The sequence below is a fragment of the Halyomorpha halys genome, unplaced genomic scaffold (assembly GCF_000696795.3).
Source record: "Halyomorpha halys isolate HHAL.00 unplaced genomic scaffold, Hhal_1.1 Scaffold725.1, whole genome shotgun sequence".
NCBI lineage: Eukaryota > Metazoa > Arthropoda > Insecta > Hemiptera > Pentatomidae > Halyomorpha > Halyomorpha halys.
Window position 1 is genome coordinate 723,978 of NW_027110211.1, and position 19,230 is coordinate 743,207.

General features: G+C 29.4%; 1 protein-coding gene across 3 annotated transcripts in view; it reads right to left on the reverse strand.

Annotated features, from left to right (window-relative positions):
* Positions 1 to 19,230, reverse strand: part of LOC106685704 (solute carrier organic anion transporter family member 74D) — a 256,766-nt gene that overhangs the window by 150,586 nt on the left and 86,950 nt on the right. The gene's annotated exons all lie outside the window — the stretch shown is intronic.

Below are 19,230 nucleotides of genomic sequence, written 5' to 3' on the forward strand. Positions count from 1 at the left end.
AATGACATAAAGTAAATAATTGTACAGAATGGAATTAATAAAATAATGAGGTGTAGATAGTTGACCGTAGATTAATGTTTGAAGAAGTTTGTCGGAGGGTGCGGTCAGCAAAGAACAACATAAATAAACAAAACCATATTTATTTATTTTTATGCCGACGTTTCGACCTGAGTTTCAGGTCTTCATCAGGGGTAGTGGCGTCTAGAGGGAAGATAGGTAACTGACTAATGACTGATAAAAAAAAAAAAAATTAATAAAATAAAGTGATGAGAGAAGTGGAAAATAAAATGTATACATAGGTAATTGAAAAAGTAGGCAAAATAACATAATTAAGGAAATAAAATAAAAATGAAGTTATATAATGCAAAGAAATATGAATATTTTAGTTTATTAATAACTTAATTAAGTTTATTAATTTTAGTTTATTAATAAAATTAAAATTATAAAAAGAAAAAGAAAATTGAGAGAAAGAAAATATATGTAACAAATGAAATATGTAACCATAATATTTGTTACCGTTATTATGGTTACATATTTATGGTTATGTATTCATTGGTTGTTATCTTATTCTCTGATGAAGGCTAGAAATTCTTGCCGAAACGTTGGCACGATTAAATAAGTTACTTCAACTTATTTGTGTTTTATTTTGACCGCATCCCACAAACATCTTCACCTCGTATAGACATCACAATTTACCCGAGTAAAAAAGTTATGTTTTATATTAAAACATTTTTTTTTTTGGAAAGTACTTTTCACTTATGTTTGTATATTAATTAAATAAGACTTTCCGATAAGAGATGGAAAATATAATGTATGATTTTATATTTGTTTGTTAACTGCATCTGGGAACAAGGGTTCATTCTGCTCTTCTTTGTTACTTAGGGAAACCGTCTTAATCCGAAGTATGGACGGTTCCTTTGTAGCAATTGGTCTATACTGAGAGACCAAGAGTTGACATCATTTCCTCGGAAACCAATGACATAATAGACCTGAGCGACTGCCAGAAAATTAACAAATCGTCCCGGTAATTTGTCTAACCACTCTAACAACTCCTTGAAAATTCTTTGGTTCATATATATGCTTTATTCTCTAGCAGAAACCATAGTCATCATTCAGGATGGAAATTAATTATAGCACTGAAAGAGTAAATTATATGATTAATCATTAAACATGAGAATTATGTCCATTATTTTACAAAAGAAGGTATTAAACAAATGTTTACAACTACATACTCTATAGAATAAGCTTGGTACTTCTTACTTTAGTTTTCTTTTTTCTAATACAATTAGTACTATTTATAGTTTTTCTTTCACTTACTTATATATAATAAGGGTAAGTATAGTAGTTTAACAAAATTTCAGATTCGAGGGAAACAGGAATAGCCAAGTCTTACAAAATGATCAATGTATGTGAGTAAACAGGTAACCCCAAAAACAAAAAGTCGTGCGAAAATGAAATAACATATAATGCAGATTTATGCCTGGGATATGCCTCTTGATAGCATTAATTTTTCACATTTTTTCTTTAAAAGAGTAGAAACGATTTTGATTAAACTTTGCTAATCAATGTACAACTAAATAACCTTTGATATCAGGTAGGTTTTATCAACACTGAAACAGTAAGACAGTCAGTAAAATCAACCTCCAAAATACCTTTAATTTTGTTTACTTGAAAAAAGAAACAGTTCCCTTAGTTATAAATAATAAAAAAATATATAAATACAAATTTTATAAATAACTGGAGGAGAAAAATGAGTGTTATAATCATCCAATTCAAACGAAATCTTTCCTGATTGTATTACGGCTTAATGTTTTTTTTGTTACTTTTGTATTCTTGGCATGAGTTTCATATAAAATTTATTTCTATCTCGAGAAATCCTGAAATACGAATTTTCATAGGAACAGAAAATAAAAAAAATTGTTTATATTCGCCTTTCCTGGTTTTTTAGGTTTTTTATTTCACAAAAATTGCTATAGTTTTATGACGAGCCTACCTATGTATATCATACTTAGGAACGTATGAGTGATGAACTTACTAGATTTTTTGTTTTTAAGTCACAATAGAAAAGTGAGATGGATTTGTAAAGGAAAATCCAAATATTTTACTGATCGAATTAATTTCTATAAATCAAAAGGCTATCTTTTAGATTTTCTAATATACGAACAGGAAATTGAGAATATATATTAATTATTAAACAATGTGTTCTTACTACTTAAAATTAATTTTATAAGATCGAAACTGATGGATTTAAATTTGACTATTAAAATCAAACTGTAATTTGAAATGTTACTAACAAAAATATGGAAAATAACAAAATGTATAAATAAAACTACTAAATTATAATTTACAAATATAATAAATTAATCATTATATCTATATTTGCTGCCTCATTATAAAATACAGGGAAGTATAGTAGTTGCTGGAAATAATAATTAATGTTCTCAGAAACGAAAAGTTCACTCAAATTTCACGTTTTAGACAAGGAACAAATTTTGTTTCGTTTTTGTCTGTCGATTTGTAGTCAAATGTGTGCTCGACATAACCGATCGAACCGTTTATCAAATTTAGGTATAATTTTTAGGGATTGCGCGGATTTCCTCCTCGCCTCATCAAATACGCCTCAGGAATTTCGAATAAAAGTATAATAAGTATTTGTTTGAACCATATAACTCGTCCTTATGGTTGATCTAGGACATATGTATTTACATCTCTGGGTAAAGCAAAAACAGTTCTGTACCTAGGAGAAATAGGGAAGTGTATCACATTTCATCAAGTTTACCCAAGACCAGTTTGAACAGATGGTCCCTTCCAAATAAAATTGTACTTATTGATTTTTTTTAAAGCTTGTGACCCTCTTAGAATTAGTTTTAGGAGAGTTCTATATACCTCTGGGCAAAAAAAAAAATCAAGATGGATGCAATATGTGTATTAATGCTAAATTCGTAAAAAAAAAAAAAAATAAAAATAAATAAACGTAGTTTGCTTTACCACCGAGGACATGGTTTCATCAAATAATCATAAATAAGAAATCCTTTATCATAATTATATATATAATAAGACTTTATCATAATTTTATATTTTTAAAACATTTATTTCTATTTATAAATATCACTTTTCATATTTACTACTTTTATTTGTATGCATTTATTTTTTTTTATGCATGTAATTATATCGTTGTATCAGTGTAAATATTTGTTGAGTTATGTTTTTTTTTAATTATGTGTGGTACCGTATTATATTTCGTAATATATTCGTTATATTTATATATAACCTGTAGGGGGGTGTTCCGATCACTGAAAAATTTGGATAACCAACAGTAATGGGAATAATAGAGTAAAAAAATTCAACAATATTAATGTACCTAACTATTATTATTTTTTTAACATATTTTATTGGAAACTTGATAGTTTGAAATCTTAAAAATGTTTTCAATAAATTGTTCATTTATACGTACAAAAGAAAAAAAAGTGTAAATAAAAGAAAAAATACTCTTTGTATGAATTTATTAAAAAGGCGATTAAAAAAAGGGGGTTCACCAACAAAATTTTCACTACACATATTTCAACTATTAATTAAATTAGTTTTCAAGAATCAAATGATTTATATTATAGATACTATGTTTTTCTTATTTCAACAAAATATATCATGAATACTTTCATAGGAATAAAAATTTCCACTTTGATTTTCACGGTAATTATAATAACTTGCCTATAGATCGGAAAGTTAAAAATGTCCTTTACACATGTAAACTTTTGAAAATAAAGTAAAATGTTATTGCTTGCTGAGTTTAATTAAAAAGTACCTTTTCTACACCATTACGCATTACTGTAATATTTAAAGTACCTAAGATTAGATTACCGAGATTCCACTGTGCATTGTAAATATTTTTACTATTAAATGTTATTTTGTTTTCTATTTATTGAAAAGGAAAAAGAAAGTGGTATATTGGGAAATGAGAAAATTATGTTTGGAGATATACATGTAGGAAAATAATTGAAAACAAAAATTAAGAATAATAATTTAATTTCCTTCTCGAGATGGTTTAGTATCGGAGTAAGGTTTAGTAGATCTGGGTTGATTTTATTCTGCAGCGTTAATTAACTATTAGTATACTAGGCCGGATGTTAATCACGATCCTTCCAGGGTCGAAAACAGTATTCAGTTTTTAACATAAAATAAATTTGTTTAATTAAAATACAAACAATACTACAGCTCCGTAGTTTTAAATTTATCCAGAGCTAATATTTAAGGTATAATAACCCAATAAAATACAGTAATATTCCTATATTTCTTGACATAAACATTTTTTTAACAGAGCTCTACCACATCAACAATGTACCACGGGGGTTCAAGGGCGTCTGAGAACAAAATCTTTTATAGCAACGAGATTTCTCCCAACTTGAGAAAGAAACGTTGTCCACACGCGCCCGTGAAATCAGTTTTAATAGGCTGAACATTATATATTACAAGGGTCATTCAGCTCCCCCATGAAGAAATCATAGATAGTGAACGCGTAAAATTGCCAGAGATGCACCACACTGGAAAAATAAAAGAAAATACGTCCTTGGCCCTATTTATAAATGTCTGATGGAGATGTTTGGGCTGGATGGTCTCCATTGGCATGTGGTGACTAATGTTGTTTGCTAAGATTAAGCTAAAGATATCGGCTACTTACGTCTAAAAGAGGGAAGAATCTCCAGAAATAATTTCATTAATTGTGTAACAAATAATGATAACGAAATTTACAAAACCTTAACTGACTAGTTTTAATAGAAAAATCTGTTATTCCAAGCTAATAACTTTATTGAATTTCCCATAAAGTTTTGAATATCTGAAAATCCAAGGATTTAATTACACCACTTTTTTATTCAATGTTGTTTACTAAGATTAAGCTAAAGATATCGGCTACTTACGCGTAAAAGTGCATTCTTCCCTCCAGAAGTAATTTCATTAATTGTGCAACAAATAATGATAACGAAATATACTGAACTTTGACTGACTAGTTTTAACAGAAAAATCTGTAATTCCAAGCTAATAACTTTATTGAATTTCCCCTAAAGTTTTTGAATATTTGAAAACCCAAGGTTTTAATTACACCACTTTTTTATTCAATCGTTCAAATGAATAGAAACAAATGTATCAAAAAATCTTATAAGAGGAACTATACATATGGTAGATTAAATCAGTTTTCAGCATTAGCTGGATTTCCTCCAATCAAAATCCACAGACCAAGCTTTCTTCATGTTTTTTACACTATATTTGGTCGTTGTTCTTCTATCAATGAAGTTTTACGTTGATAATGAATAGCAATCATTTTTCAAGACTGTCATAATTAATCAAGGAATTCATAAATATTAAATAATGTTAAATAGAAATAAAAAATTAAATTAAGCACCATAAATTATTGATAGCATACTCCTAACCTTATCAAAGTAGTCTTTGTTAATCAAAAATGAGATAACAAATAAGCTAATAGTAACTGTATAGTAATAAATAGTAAAGATTAAAAAGGTATAATAATTATTATAAATAAGGAATAAAATGTTAACTGAACTAATATGAATACTAAAAATAATAAAAGAAAATATGTCCACAACACTAATTTAATCTGTGTATATTTCCTCTTATAACATTTTTATATACGTTTTGTTCGGAATAACAGGTTTTTCTGTTAAAACTTCAATAAATAATAAATGTCTTTATCATTACTTGTTACACGATTAACGAAATTCTTTTGGTGAGAATAATGCATTTATTCATTCATAATAATAAAAGTATAAAAAAATTGAATAAAATGTTATCTATAATTAAATAAATTATAATTATTAGGAAATAGATGACCATTATTTTAGTAATTTCTCAAAATTAAAAAAATAAAATTAGGATATATTAATTGATAGATATAATTGTTTTCATAGATGATTCTATTTGGGCAGCCTGTAAAAGGAAAAGAAACTAAACTGAACTGAATTCATAAATTTCAGGTACGATAATGGATAATTAAATGTAAGTAAAATAGTTGAATAATTTAAGGTCTAATTGATAATGGCCTAAGGGCTGAAAAGTTGGAAAAAAATTAAAATATTTGAGATAATTTATTAAATAAAATTTGTTTTTTAAATGTTATTTTTATAGTTGGCAGAAAAAAATAAATAAAAAGGTTACAGATCACTTTTATTTATATTTACCAAAAATTTAAAAACAAGCATATTAAGTGTTAATCACGAAAGACTTAAAGTCGAAAAACTTTAAACCAACTTCAAATAATTATAAATTTCTTGACCATGTTTTATGTGCCAATCTTTAAAAAAAAAATTGAAAACCTTTATTGAATCTGTTAACGAGCGGCTACTAACAGTACAATGCAGAGCCGAGTGCCAAAAGATTCACTTTTCGCGATCTTGATGTCTGATCGGCTTCCTGTTAGTCGCGGCTTGAATGAGCTTAGATCTGAGTATTTGTATGCACCGGCTGCTGTCGTCCATTTCATGCATATCTTCCAAACGGCCAGTCCACAATATACAATGCTGTCTCAAATTCAATGTTTGTTATTAAAATCAAAAATGGTCCAAACTTCCTATCCATTACAAAAACCTATCTACATGACTATTATGAGGCCTATCTGGACATACACAATTGTGCTATGGGGCTCCACTAAACCATCTAATTCCTCTCAAATCCAATCCTTACAGTCCAAAATCCTTTAATGCTCCTTACTTTGTCACAAATCAAATCATGCATCAGGACCTCAATGTCCCCTATGTTGCCGATTGGGCCAGAACCAGATACCAATCCTTCTATTATAAACTTCCCAACCACCCAAACCAACTCGTTTCTAACCTGGCTTCTCCTTCACTACCTAATAATCCTCCTAGGCGTCTGAAAAAAAGATGGCCTCGTGTTTTTGGAGTTCTATCAATGGGTAGATTCTCCATATGTCTGTATCATGTCATAATATCACTTACAGCAAATTTACTTGATGTGTATATATGTATACAGTTATAAATAAATTATAAAAAAAAAAAAAAAGTTATTAAAATAGATATATATGATTACTGATAGATAATTTACAGATAAACAACTATCAAAAGAAAATACGTGTTTAAAAAAATGGACTAACTCTGTCGTGATTTACTTGTTGTTAAGTACCATAACAATAATATCATAAACTAGTAGTTCATTATTGTTAACAATTTTGATTTTAATTTTGGTCATTTAAATATATTAAAAAATGTGGAGCGGTGCGGGCATATTGGAACTTTCACCTACTTTGAGTTGAAATAAATCCTTGCTCCTCCTATCAGAACAGATATTACTACAATTTTTCTTGTGGTAAAGTACTTTCCTTTAATAATTTTTCTAATGAGTCTTTCAGTTGACAGATTATCTACCACCAATTTCAACAGTTTTCAGAAAAATGCTTATAATAATATTTCTCGTTGCAATACTTTAACAGTCTTGAAAAAGTATGACATAAAATTTTAAATTATGCATTTAACCATTTAACTAAATACCATCACGTTAATAAACTCCAGTAAGTAACTAGGTCTTCAAATAAATACGGAAAAAACAAAGTACATGGTTAGCAGTAGAAACGCGAGCAATTTCGGTGATACAAATATAGGAAGAAACAGGTTTAAGTATTTAGGTTCTATGGTAACTAGAAAAAAACGAAATTGATGAGGAAATAAAAGCCAGATTGAAGCCGGAAAATGCTTGTCATTTTTCAATTTCGAAACTGCTTAGCTCGCGCCTTCTAACGAAAAACTTAAAAATTAGAATTTACAAAACTATTAACCTTCCTACTGTTCTTAATGGATGCGAGGCAGAGAAAAACAGCGCCTTAAGGTTTTCAAAAATAAAGTATTACGTAAAATATTCGGACCGAAAAAAGATGAATTAAAGGGAGAATATAGAAGACTACACAACATTGAAATAAGGGACCTACCTACACCCAATAAATATAATTCAAGTTATAGCACTACAACGCATAAGATGGGCGTATAAGGTTGTAGGGCTTAGTAACTAGCGGATCCCTATAATGTTAATTACCTGAAGCGACGGGTAAACGTAAACCAGCATCGAACCTTCGGGATTCATTATTATTATTACTATTAATTAACCATTTATTCAACACTAAATTGTTATACAATCGATATTGGATATTAAAATTATGAGTTAGTCCTCCAACTGAAAAGCACAGATACACTCTTAGGTAAGTGAAATTTTAAAAACTAATTATTTAATAACTATTATGACATGAAAACATCAATCAGAAAGGGAAAAACTCACTCTACATACGCATTCCAGTTTTAGGTTCAAACGTGTGTTAAAACCGAAATTTTATCTACGCGTTTTTCGTCAATTTCCATTATTTATTACGAATTTTTATTTAACAAATAATTTTCCTAAAATATAAAAACATTAATATTCCTACTTTTATTTCTGAAAATTTATTTTCAACTTGGAAAAAATATTTTTCTTCTTATCTCCTTAATTCAATTATTAATTAAAGGAATCCATTTTGGAAATTCGGTTTCTTTATATTGATCGTTGATTAACATAAAGAAATGGCCGGATATTACAATTGCTTATTTTGTAGTGCTAACGTTTTGGGCTAAATTTCAACCCTTCTTCAGTGTTCAGTAACTCAACAAACAGAATATATTAGATATTAAAATAGTAAGATAGAACTATTTATTGTTAACCAAGGTTTCGCCCCACTTTCCTGGGCTTATAAATAATTCTTTTAATATTTTGATACTCTTATTAACCGCCACCCAGACTATCTTCCTCCAATCTACATACTCTTCCAAATACAAAATATATTCATGTTAGAATAAATAATAAAATATGATATAATAATTACAAACAGTAAGGAAAGTATAGGAAAGTATAAAAGAATACAAACAAACATTATACAAGTGAAAAAGAAAATTATATATAAAAAATCTTTAAAATATATAAGTAAAATAAAAATATTAAAGAATGAAATAAAAACGTTATATAAGCCAAAGGGGGTAGTAAAACTAATATTAATATGCATAAGCATGAGTTAGAAATATCGTTAACATAAATTAATGAAGGATAAAGAAAAAATTAATAAAAAAGTGAAAAGAAGGGTCAATATGAGATACTTATCTCGTCAACGAACCAGTAGTTTACTAGTTACTACTTAATCAGAGAACTATTCCCGATTTGAAATACATTAATGTAAAAAATTCAATGAATCTATGAAAAATATTCCTTTTCGTTTATTTCTGAGATAATGAGATAGAACCAAAGAGCTTTATTACCAAAGTTTCTTATTATTATTCATTATTATTACAAAAAAAAAAAAGGGTCGTCTAGTTGATGGAGTATGATTGGGAATATGTCAATATCATTTGACAGAGGTTAGTTGCTTATCGAACTAACCTCACACAAAAATGGAAATATCCCCATAAATATTCTATTTATATGATAATGAGGAGAGATGCATTCTCGATGAAGTCTCATTTACAAATAGCTTTTATTTATCACTAAAAGAGATGGGTTGTAGAAGTTATAAAACATAGGCATGTCTTTTATGATATACGTCGAAAGCATAAGTATGTCCATTACTGCATTACTAAATTGAATAATAAAAAATATACAATTTAAGTAACACTTTTCTGGTTGAACAACAAATATTCAATATAAATTATGAAAAAAAATATTATTTGACAAGAAAATAAATTTTTGAACAATAATTAATTATTGTGAAAATATTTTTATGTAAATACATTTACGTATAATTTTTTTAAAATTTATTTGTACATCTGGACAAATAACTGACATGGAATCGTCATACAAAATTGAAAAGCCAGGAGACTGCTCGTCGATTCCGATTATTACAACATTTATTAGACTCAAGGTCTAAAGTGCCAATTCATTACAAAAGACTGATCTACATGACTATTATAAGGCTTATCTGGACATACGGAGTTGATCTTTGGAGCCCAACTAAACCATCAAATCCCTTCCGAATCCAATCCTCACAGTCCAAAATCATTCGTAAAATCCTTAATGCTCCTTACTTTGTCACGAATCAAGTCATCCATCAGGACCTCAATGTCTCATATGTTGTCGATTTGGCCGGAACCAGATTCCAATCCTTCCATGATAAACTTCCCAACCACCCAAATCCAATTGTTTCTACCCTGGCTTCTCCTCCATTACCTAATAATACTCCTATGCGTCTGAAAAGAAGATGGCCTCGAGATCTTCTCCTCTAGAAATGTTATCGGAGTTCTATCAATGGTTAGATTCTCCACATGTTTGTATCATGTCACTATGACACCTACAGCAAATTTACTTGTATATATTTTTATACAGTTGTAAATAACAATAAATAAAATATAAAAAAAAAAATATTTGTTATTTATGAAGTGACTTTTTTTTTCTATTCGGTTATCTGAATTTTTTGCTCATTCGACCCCCCTTGGTTCTAATTAGTTTAGATTAGCGAAAAATTCAGAAAACCGAACAGAAAAAAAAAAGGTCACTTTATAAATAACGAATAAATTTACAAAGAAAAATTATACTTAAATGTATTTATATAAAATATTTTCACAATAATTAATCATTGTTCAGAAATTTATTTTCTAACTATTTTCTTGTGAAATATGATTTTTTTTTCTTTCATAATTTATATTGAATATTTATTGTTCAACCAGAAAAGTGTTGCTAAAATTGTATATTTTTTATTTTATTAATTATATATTATTATTATATACAGTAATGGACATACATGCTTTCGACGTACATTATAAAAGACGTGCCTATGTTTTATAACTTCTACAACCTATCTCTTTTATGTACTTAAATGTATTTACATAAAAATATTTTTACAATTATTAATCATTGTTCAGAAATTTATTTTTTAACTATTTTCTTGTATTCTAACATTTTCGTTGGTTTGGAACTTAAAAACATCATTAAGAAATACCAGAAGTTGTAGAGAGTGTTGAAAATATAATTTTAAGTTTTTTATACAATACTTTTAGAAAAGATGAGAATTGAGCATTAAATAAATTTACTATCATCATTAATAAATAAACACGCCATTCAATAAGGTATATATTAAAACAAAAACGAAATTACGTCTTTCAAAAATACCTACCTAGTTGTTTTCTAGAAAATTTGGGCGGTGTCTGATAAATTCCGTAAATGTTATACCAATATACTTTGGACTATATTAAAAAAAAAAAAAAGGCTTCTTTTCAATTTTAATTTAAAATTAATTATTTAATTTGTATATCATTACGTAAAACCATAAGGTCCGCTGTAATATAATATAATAACAAAAAATATTTGATTTAAGTGTGACCGAAAAAAAAAAAATTACAGCAGTAGTTTCAGTTCAGAGTGATATGAATCCTGAAATTTTGTTTTGTAAAATCCGACAACTAAATATCTAAAATTTGATTGAAATCTTAAAATGGACGAAGTTACATCAGTTGACCGGTATTTAACATTTAGGCGTAGAAGGAGAGCAGTTTCAAATTAAAAAATTACTATGTTAAAAAGTGTTAATTATATTTTTTTTTAATATAAAAATTACAAAGGATAACATTTTTTCCGTAATTTAATTATAAATGTAGAAATTTTATTGGAATATCAGAAGCTGACTAGTTGATCAGAATGTGTTTTAACATCTACCGCGAATGAACCGATTCGTTCAGCTCGGATAACAATAGGAGCACGTGTGTACAGTACACGTGTCCACTAGGATGAGGATGGTGGCTAGTGAATTAAGGATAATATCCTTTAGGGTTACTAATATCTTAGTAATGGTTCCTATAATGCTAGGTCCTTGGAGGCCACAGACCTTGGGGCATCACCTGTCATCCTGCGTCGGCTACGCACTTTGTACCACTCTTCTTATATGCTCCAACATATTGTCTCAATGGAATGTAAATAAATATTTATTTGTTTTCAGGACTAAACATACTCGACCCACCTAAAAATCCTATCAATTCATATAAATATATTTATATTTATAATTATACGTATATATTATACATATGTATATATCTTCGTATTTCAGGAGGAAATGTCAGTGATTATGAGGGGATAACTTTCCAACAATGTAGTTCAGTGCCACCAATCTCATCTTTCTATTGTCAATCTTTAAAGATTTTTTCGCCACAAAAATTCAAAATTCCCCCCGAAATTCACTACTGTAACTAAAGCTTTCTCAATTCTTGTTACTATTCAAAATCTAAGCTGAATAAGATAGCAACCCTTCAGTAGGAAAGTATTGCTTCGTTAGTTGATAAAGCAACAAAACCAACGGATCTCACGAAATGAATTTTTGGGATTGGGGATTCTTAAAAGTTGTTTTCTATCGATTTCATTATCTTTCTAACGATAGACCTAACTTCAAGAAGCTAATTTAATTATTGGAGAAGTTTGTCGGGGGGTGCGGTCAGCAAAGAACAACATAAATAAACAAAACCATATTTATTTATTTTATGCCAACGTTTCGACCTGAATTTCAGGTCTTCATCAGGGCTATAGAACAAAAGAGATAACAACAACATTTAGAGAAACATACAATTGAAAAGGAATAGTATACAAACAAATTTAAAACTATACAAAATATTGAATTAAATCATAAATGATAATTATGATAAAATTATTTGTATAATTTTAAATTTGTTTGTATACTATTCCTTTTCAATTGTATGTTTCTCTAAATGTTGTTGTTATCTCTTTTGTTCTATAGCTCTGATGAAGACCTGAAATTCAGGTCGAAACGTTGGCATAAAATAAATAAATATGGTTTTGTTTATTTATGTTGTTCTTTGCTGACCGCACCCCCCGACAAACTTCTCCAATCATTAATCTACGGTCACCTGTCTACACCTCACTAATTTAATTACAAAGTGTTACTAAGGTTGGAAAGAGAAGAGATCAAAAATACATTTAATACCTACAACAGTAAGAGTATTTAGTATTGTTGTTCTGGTTCTTCACACATGAGCTGTGTTTTTACAATAATGTTTTTAAAGTGAGTTAAAACGTCAAACACAGTGTTATTGGTATGCAATGTTAATTATTGTTTGACCAGTCATTTTATTTAGTTATTTTTAAGAGGTGAAGATGAAAATAACAATCTTGGAATAAATAAATATAGTGAAATAAAATTCTACCACAATTGCACATATGGTAATCTTTATTAATAACGTCTAATTTGTTAGATACTATATTGAACAGTTCTGAAATAACCGCACCTATTCGCTACCTCTAGCTTTATGAAAACCCATTAATTAGGCAAATGAAATTACTTAAATAATTACTAATGGGTGCATAACCTCAAACAGTAGGAAATTACTTACTAAATGGGCTGTTGTTCAAGTACTCGATTCCGCTTTATTTCCCATTTACTCCATTGCTATAATCACCATTATCTCTTTTAAAAAATAAATTAATGTAAAATCGACGAATAATTATGACCATTCCAAACCTATGATACTATGTTTGTAATTGTAACCCACTTTAGAAACATTTTGAGGAAATAACAATACGTTAAGGTGCTAATTCTCATTAAGCCCCTTCTTCTATTGTCATAAATTAAAACACCTAAGTGTTTTATGCTAATATTTATATTCTACGATAAATAAAAAACAATCCTTCACTCGTTATTTCAAAGTTCACAGAATACTACTCCCCTTAAATTCTATGGTCAATTATTTACTAGATGATCTCTTTTTTTGTGCTTTATTTTCTAATAAAGCAACAAAAATACATGTTTTTAAACTGTCATAAAATGAAAATAAAATAACTTAGCGCCAAATAGTTCTTAATAATACGAAATATCCTCTAATCCCACATCTTCGAAATTCCAGTATAGAGTACCGACCGAATCCCAAGTGAATAGCAACTCTTTTGTATGAATCACTTGAGGCTATGATTCTTTCAGAGGAGTCGACTCTTTGACTCAAATTCTGATTCACTCAGCCCAAGCCTATTATGATAATTATTAATATAAACTAATGTAAATGGATTAGATCACAACATATTGTAGGTATGTTAAATACATTTAATGTCTACTTGTGTACAAATGTTCAGCGTAAGGGTCAAATAAGAGTATTATCCTTATATTTAATAATTTATTTAGTTGAAATAATTAGCTTTCAAATGTATAGCTCTCGTGTAAATATAAGATAACACAAACTGTGTTAGTAGTTAGTGATGTATGGGCATTAAGCAAATTTTGATGATATAATGTAATGGATTGAAGAAGCTGGTAAAGACCAGAAGGAGGAAGACATGAATGGAAAGGATTTATTTTGGCCTGGGAGGAGAATGATGGACAGATCCAGATTTAGATTGGACGTGGATTGCTAGATGAGGTCATTGAGTTGACTGGAAGGTCCAGTACATCTCATATCGCTACTCCTTCATTAGTCTATCCAATACCACTGTCTCTCCTCTCCTCCAGTTGACAGTTTTATTTCTGTAATGGATGTCTCCTTCTTTTTATAAGTATGATGTTTGGCAAGGATTTGGTTTTTAAAAAAAGGAGTGAGGTGCTACCAATGGGAAGTCCCTTCAAAAGCTATTATCATGTTGGATATCCTTATTTCACATTTACTTGATGTATTGGATGAACACAGCGGTAAATTTCACTAAATAAATAAAAAAAAAAAAAAAAAAAAAAAAAAAAAGGAAACCTGCTATGACACGCAGGAGTGTCGCTATAATAACTTATTGCGGGAAAGGTAAAATCTAAAGTGAAAAAATTATCTCCTTAAATTGCGTTATAAGTTGTTTTTTTATTTATTTATTTTTATTATAATCTGGTTTAATCATGTTTTTCCACGATTTTCGCAAAACCTGCTGCCCTCTCAACATTAATTGTAAAAATCGCATTTCAAAGTACCTAAAAAACCAAAAAAAAACAAAAAAAAAAACATGAAACAAAGTAAATCTACAAAAAATTGAACAACGGCCCACAACTAATTATTGTTTGTTTGTTAGTTTTGAAAGGGCGTTTAACAGCCTGGTCATCAACGCCCGTTGGTTGTTGGCTTTGGTAAGGCCTAGTACAACTAATTATTTAAGTTGTAAATTTATATTTAGATTGAGTAGTGGTCATACCGAAGTTTAAATTGGTTAAATTGCGAGTCGGTTCCCTATTATGTAAGTAATAATTTTTAAAACAGTGACGAAAAGAAATTGTATGGATAAAAGACACTGTCAACTAACCAGAATATTGGGTCTAAAATAATTTGTTGTAAAAGAGAATGAAACTAGAAGATGCAAAAGGATTTCAAAACGTAATAAAAAATAAAACTGAATACTCATATTAGTAAGATGTATCTTTTTTTGACAAAAAACACCTTCATTATGCTGTACAGACACCTCCTTAATAAATGAATAGAAAAATTAATTATTTCTGTTAAGTTAAATAAAGAATTTATATCATAATAATAACCATTAGTTTGTTTAGTTTTATGTATTCGTTTGGAAAATGATCGAAAATGCGAACCTTTCTGGTCTTCTTCAAGCGCTTTTTCTCACCTGAAACAAAAATATATAAAATTATAGAATATAATATTAAAGAAAACATTATATAAAATAAAGTATTTTTTCTTGTTTCGTAGATTTGTTTCTTTCTACCCTCTTACTTTTATTCACATATGTATATATACTGAGCCACATTCCACCACCAATGAACTATAAGGGATTCAAAATGTTAAAATTACTGTATGATTATAAAAAAAAAAAAATGCATAATTAAAATTAAAATACGTTAAAATAATAGTTATAAATATTTGAAAGTTTCCATTAATATGATTTAAAACAAAATCACAGGAGAAACACCAGCTTGGCTATTCTGAAAGGTTACTGCGGAGTCACTCCAAGCATTAACTGCTTTTCCTGTTTATACAAGACGTTTCGAAGAACTTAACCACGACGTAGTACAGTTCGAAGTAGTCCATTTGGAGCTTTTTTTTTTTTAAGGTTTCAGCACGTTCAGTTGAATCTTAATTAATTTGACATTAAAGATGTTTTCATTTATACTTGAATTTAATAGACACATAATATATTTCTTCGAACAGGATTATTTAATCCTTATGGTAAAAATTTCTTACCTTTAATCAGAGAAAAATTTTTTTTTTTTTTTTTTTACCAGTCAAAAGTTCTTTTAGCATGAATAGACGATAGGGAAAATTACAAACTATATATTCTACTGCAGAAGAACTAACATTCTACTTTTCTAAAGTATTTTTGTATGTTACTCGAGCTTTTAAAAGAATGTAAGTATGGCACTTCTTTTTCCGTTTAAAACTGAAAAGTACTCGTTATATAATCTTTCTTTTCTGACCTCTTTTTCTCTACCGCTGGGATCTGAGATCACATCCATCAGAGCTATTTTAGTAGGAGTTTCTCAAGGCACCATTCCGGCACCAATAGATAAAATCTCTCCAACTATCACCGGCTTTAAACGTATCAACTTCCACTTAGTCCAAAGAAATTGCAATTACCTCCAGAAACGTAGAGCCGAGACATCACTTGCATTACACATTACCTCAACAACTCTAAACGTTAGTATAAAACATGAAATTGAATTATAAAGAATCCCAACATATCATATTTACACCAGGCCATGACTACGGGTCGTTTTTATAAATATACCTAAGCAAAACCTTACTACAGGTCTCCTTTAAATCAACACCTTTAGCTTCCTCCCTCGACAAAGTTTTCGTTTCATAAGTGTTCATTTTATTACTAAAAATTGATTATGACCTCTATATAGACATTGCTTTCTAAAGAAAAGAAAGTATAGATGAGAGTTTATAAAACGATTTTTTTTTTTTTTTAAGGGAAGCTAAAGGTGTTCTTTTAAAGGAAACTTTTAGTAAGGAATTCCTTAGCAACATTCATAAACATGACCCACATATTTCATATAATACATAGGATCCGTCAATTAAAATATATTTATATTAAAACATTGCTGAAATCTCAATATTCCAAACATCAAAAAAATGTTATTTTTTAGAATGCAACATTCCTTAAGTCTTAACTAGAAGGTAAAACTATAGTTACCCAAAAAAATAATGCTTGAGATAAGTTATGTACCCTAAGACTACTGCAATATATTCCGAGTAAAAATTCAAGAATAAACCACCTTATAAAAGAGCTCCAACTGTCAAGCTCAAAAAATACAATTTATGAATCGATTCTTTCAGTTGAGTCTTAATCACAGTCTTTAGAAAATCAGGGAGCAACAGCAACCACGTTGAGATCAGATAAAAAGATAAGAAGTTGGTAGATGTGGTTGAGTTAGATTTGAAATGAGTCACGGTATTGTTTGACCAAGACAAAGGTACTTAAAGTATTTTTGTATACGTGGGATTCCCGATATTCAAGGTTTATCTCAAGGTTTCTTAATCTAGTGAATGAGTACAATAATATTATATTTATTTATACACAAAGGTTGGAAAGGGGACTATATTGCTGATGAAATATAGCAATTAACTCAGGTTGATGGTTCATTATCTCAAACTTCTTCCGTCGCTTGAGCTTTTGTTTATATCTCAAGCCACAGAGTGAGAATGTCAAGATTCATTCCTCCGGTCCGCCGTGAAATAAATATTAACTGATACAGATGAGAATCGAACTCAAAGTGTTCTGAACCAAGCACTAACTATGACCCTCGCCACGACTTGCTCAGCTATCAAGTTCTTTACTCGGTTTTCTGGAATAAATATTGCACAAGAGATGAAATTATATAATGACACTAGATTTTATTTTTTTTTTTTGGCCAAGACTCCCATTGTAGTCCTATACTGCCTAACCATGGTTGGGGATCAAAATTTTTCATTTTGCGGGACCGCCACTCAATGAAAAAAGTCAACGACCCAGGCTGGATTCGAACCAGCACCGCCAATAGATCTCAATTTAGTAAGACTGCATCTCACCATTGATTTACGGGCAGCCCGACACTAGTTTTTGATGTGTTTCGAAAGAATGTTTCCGTTTGAAGTGAGTTTATTATCGGGTAATTTCTGAAATCCAACAGATCCAATGTTAAAAGTTCAAACAATATTCAAGACCACATGATAACTATAAACCAAAATTCTATAAAACACCAAGAATACACAATCGTAAACTTATTCATTCGTGCTTGTTCGGCATTGAAATCTTCTGTATGGTATCAAAATATTCCTTATACATATCTGATAATCCACTAAAATATTCTAATTAAATCCAACAACTTTATAATGTTACAATTATTTTTTTTTACAATTCAGAGCATAGAACCCGATTTTGCAATCGACCTGCTAGACCCTTCTGTTCTTAGAAGTACTTTTGCCAGTGTACACAGTTGAGCAGTGGCTTTACATTCTAACATTGGCACAATGACTTAAGGAGTCTATAGACCAATTGGCTCGATTAACCGCCAGAGCAATGTCCAAAACTGACAGAGCCGAAAATCAATCGACCTTCGACTGCCAAATAATTCTGATTGAGCGTCCGACCTCAGGTGAACCGATCCCTACAATTGGATGTATTTTGTCACGTCTACTATTCATAAGGATAGTTCATTAGCCCCTAGCCATTTTGGCTTTTTCTTTACAACACATCAAGCGGTAACTAACCAGTCATTGATAGTTTAAAAAAAATAATTACTGTGTTAAGTCTGTTAAAAAATCAATCTAAATGAGAAATTGACACAAAGAGACATCAGGCAGGATTACGTACAATTGCTGTAGAGTTTATAAAAAGCATCAGAATATACTAGGGGCTCCCACAGTATAGGGATTAACAACCATATGTTGAGCATCAATGGAACTAGGGTTGTTATGAGAAAACTACACTGCCTACTAGACTCTTTGAATAACCTCATGGTTAGTCTGCAATCCTCTAAAGCATTATCCGTTATATTGCAAAGTTATTTCAGAGGCAGGGGAGAAAATTTACAATAGGATTGGTTATATTAATTTTAATTCAATTAACATTTATTTTTTTTAGTACCCAAACAACTATTATCCCTAACGAACCTTCATCCACTCCTCTTGCTTTCACAAGATGCTCCAGATGGATCTTCTCAACTCCACTAACCCATTCAATCTGCATTAGTACAACTACTTGAATCTCGATATTAGAGGCTGTGCCAACATGGTATAATGGTTTTGATGTATTGGATTTATAGTATCTACATAAACAGTATAAGATCTGTATGATTATATA